We start from the raw sequence: 4,547 nt of genomic DNA, 5'->3' as shown, positions 1-4,547 counted from the left end.
GCGCAGTCCGCCTCAAAGCTTTGAGACGGCCCTGCTGAGCGAGCAGCAGCTGTGGGAAAATCTGGAGAAAACGGCTGTCTGCCGCTGAGAAATATGACGGAGCTTTTTTTTCTACACTTTTTTCTACGCTTGTTCCACGCGCATCGCCTCATTAAACTCCGAATTACTCTGAGCGACTTTAATCACGAAATGAAAATTTTTATTCAGTTTTGTAGTCGAAATATAAATCAGGGTACATTATACACATTTTAAGCCATTAAACAGCGCGATAGCTCTATTCAATCCCTAAATAAAAACATTCAACAAAAATCCTTGCAAAACTGACATTTTTAAATATTTTAAAATTTTAAGGTCTCTACTGGATTCTGAACACGTCGTAGGACACTCCAGAATTTTTTCAACTTTTTTCCAACATATTCTTAGCTCTGGGGTCATGCGAAAGTTAACGTGTCTCAACAATGGGTTTCGCGACCGAATTTTTTCTTGTATTTTGCTAATTAGCTCCGAACAAAATTTTTTTACGCAAATTAGAGAAACTCCATTTCATTAAGAGAACTTAGCGGATTCGTGTGGTTCTTATTCGAACCTCTTCACATTTTTCTCTGTGGAGTTATTGCCTTCTAAAGTGAGGGGTCTTGATTTTTTGCGGCGATATTAATAACCATCAATGATAGACATACTTATTTGCCTATAATTGTAACGTTTACTGAACTGTCACGTTATCCATATAAGCACTAGGAAGATCGGTAGGTTTAACTTGGTTTTCAGTAAAATGTAAGGTTCTTTCTTCTGCGTGTAAAATGCGAAAAAACTAAATATTATACGAAGAAAAATTGTTATCAATTTAAATTATTTATTTAAAAATTATTTTATTTATATTCTCCTCAACAGTTAATTTATTTTACGCCTATGCATTAAGTGGTATAATACACAATCTGATTGATTCGCGGGTACATTCTCCTCGCGTAATACGCGCGCGGCTCGCAAGTTTGGGAGCGCCTATGGCGCGTGACTGTTGGTTCTCGCCCTTCGCGTTCGATCTTCGTGCTTAGGCTTATTAAAACTAAAGATGAAAGCATGAACAACAGTAATTTGGTTATTGTGGATTCTCTATTGTTAAAGCTCCTTCGGCTTTAACGAACACATTCGCATCACGTATTTCGTGCTTCGCACTCGAGTTTATCCCTGAAATTTTATATCATACTCATAAATGGATATTATTATAATTGATAACTTACATTGGTATTAAAACAGGCGTAGTTTCTTTATCCCCCTTAAATTAAAATGCGCATTCTTAAAAAAAAATGTTGTTATTAAACATTTTATTGCAACTTTTGTCGTTTTTCCATAAACTGAATTTGCTCATTTCCAATGTTTTTTTATTATTTAAACTTTACAGTTACAGTTATATATTTGAGAATCTTTGAAATACTGTAAAATTGTTGCATGAGAAAATGTAATTTTTGGATTTTCCATTATTTTGTATGCTGTCGAAATTTGAATTTTGGATTCTTCAAGAAAATTCAGAAAGTTGTTATGATAATCTTGTTGGGGATTTAGAAATCATACTTTTTCTTCTCTTGCCTTTTTTCATAGCGTCCGTTATGTGGCATAAAAGCTTCATTTTCGTGTATTTTTTGGAATTTTGTAAATGCTTTAACTCTGGTAACTTTTGGTTTTATGAAAAAATTCATCAGAATAAATTGTTCAACTTTTTCATTAATATAAACATCCGTACAGAAAATTTTTGAGTTTTGAAAAAAGTGGTCTTAAGAATATTCCTAATGCGCTCACTTTTTGAATTTTATATCCAAAATGGCTGGCTAACGAACTTGACCTTTAGTTTAAGACACTAAAAGCGTGTACAAGAGGCCAATCTAATAGAATGATTTTTTCTAAACTTATCTTGCTCACAATAATACATACATACATACATATAGGCAGACCGACAGACAGACGCATTCGTAAAAACCTATTTTTCGCTTTGAGGGGTCTCAAAACGTGGACATTTGACAAAAACTGAGGGGGGTGGGGGTCAAATTTTACACAAATCTAATACCTTCTCTGATAAGAATATAAAAAAATTAATTATGAAACGTAAGTTAAAAAATTCTTGTTTTAACTTTTTTTACCTGTGGTTTAGTAATATGGTTTTCTCATTGACTTTCAATTCTGTAGGTATAGAATAGCGTTAGAAGTTTTATTTGTGATATAATGTTTAAAAATCAAATATATTGTTTCAACTTAAACAGGACCATTAATATTTATAGACAAGAACCTCGCAATCAATTAATATTAATTTTCTAAATACCTTTTTGTCATATATTTAAAATATAGCAATAGTGGGTTTGAAACAAAACCGAAAAGTTAGAATTTAAATAACATTTTTTGTAACTATAAATAATATCCGGACGATATGCAGTCGTATGATGATGAAAGTATAAATTATATACATCCTAAAACAACTGAATGATTTATCAGTTTTTAAATTAACTCCCGTCATTTTCATACGCTAGCAGTTTGCTAGTGCAGTAGAACCTGGATTATCCGAGGTAATGTGGGGAGGAGATGCCTCTGATAAGCGAAAATTCGAATAATCCGGAAGAAGTACAAAATTCGAAAGAGTTATCTATTTTTGATATATGTTAAATGGAAAAATCAATATAAACATTTAGCAAATAAAAGTAAACAACTTACGAATTTGGATTTATCTTAATGGTAGAAAGCATTGTAACTAACGTGGCTCAAGGAAGTCGGTAATAGAGCACTGTTTCAATCTGCACAATCGTTTTTTAGCTGCAATATTTCCTCGGAAAACGCGGAGCCTCGGATAATCGAAGGCCGGATAATCGAGGTTCTACTGTACAGAAGCTGTACCATGCCAGTACCCCACGTCAGTACTGTGGATCATTAACAGCCTAGGTATCGAAGTTTTTGGACGAAAATCGGTTCTCGCTTCCGGGTCTTCATTCCCGTACGATCGGTTCGCCACACCCCTTTTTATTCGCATCTGCTAAAAAGCCCACGCATATTTATAATAATTAAATAATAATAATATTAATTAAATAAAGAATAATTAAATTACTAATAAAAATTAAATTAATAAATAATAATAAGATTATTAAATTTTTATTATTTTTAATCATTTTATTAATAAACCCGTCTGCTACATAAGTGGTTACATGTATTTTCCGTATTTACAATTTTAACCTTAAAATTTACCCATCTCAACACATCCAAAATTTCCGTTCTACTGACGAAAGAAATACCAACTGGTTAATATGTTTCCCAGAAAGCCTGTTTCGTAGCTTCGTTACTGCTAGAGAAGCTCATCTCTTTTTGGCAATGATTGCATCGCACCTTACCACCGTTTCCCAATTTTTTTAAATACAACCACACTTTACTTGGCGGGGCCATCACTAACACTTTTGAAGTTCTTCGATAAGTTATATATCAAATTTCATAACAATATAATACCTCCTCTGATGAGAATGTAAAAACGGAAATTTTTAATTCTTTCTGGAATTTTTGCCATTCAGAATAAAAACTTTTTTTCAAAAAATGGGCAACTTTTTCTTATTTTTAAGCAATCTCTCCAACATAATTTCGGAAATTACTCCAAAAGATTAGAAAATTATTCAATCTCTTCAGAATTCCTTCTATTTAAAGTATAAACTATACATTTTCTACAAACTAGCAAAATGGAAATTATTCACTTTCTTCTGAACTTCTTTCATTTAAAATACGAGATATACATTTTCTACAAAATGAGAAATTTTTCTAAATTTTCACTTACTTTCGCTTATATAATTTTCGAAAAGGAGGAGGGTCAATAAGGCCGGTTTTTGGACCATCTACAGATTGGCCTCAAACATGTTTTATTTTATTCATCTAACTAGGTTTCATAACCTCTTAAAAGGATTTTTCCTGAGAGTGATCTGATTTCAAGATACAGTCATTTTTAAGTTGGTAATTAACATGGGTTTTCGCACTTTCATTCAAATCATGCTAAGTTTCACATCGTTAGTATTGCTCACGCAAGATCATACTTGGCCAGAAACTGCGCACGTATATGCGTTACAACATATGTTAAAGCCATCATTTTTCTCGAGTTACTTAGCCTTCAAAATAGGGCTTATTTTTATACTTTATGAAAAACCGAGAGTATTATTTTAACGTAATAATTTATTGTTATTAATTTATTATTTTTAAGTTATTTTTCTTAAGAAACATTTACTGCCGGTCTTAGCCACTTTGACGCCCTTGGGCAAAGAGGAGTGAGATTAAAATCAACCAAAGTCAGTGGAATAGGAAACAAAACGCTATCGTTCATGTGCGACTGCCGCTTCGCTACGTTCAACTGTTTTCCCCCTCCACATGGTATTCGCGTTTGTTGCCGATGCCTTTAGCTATATTCTCCTTCATTCTTCTTCCACGTTTCGACTTGTTAAAGAGTTCTTATCCACTGTATGTGATATTACTGCGTACATAAATCTGTTCCAGATTATTTTATTGTAGTTTTATTTTATCAGTATCGACTAGTTTCA

Source organism: Belonocnema kinseyi, chromosome 9, assembly GCF_010883055.1.
Source record: "Belonocnema kinseyi isolate 2016_QV_RU_SX_M_011 chromosome 9, B_treatae_v1, whole genome shotgun sequence".
NCBI lineage: Eukaryota > Metazoa > Arthropoda > Insecta > Hymenoptera > Cynipidae > Belonocnema > Belonocnema kinseyi.
Note: the sequence above shows the minus strand (reverse complement) of the source record.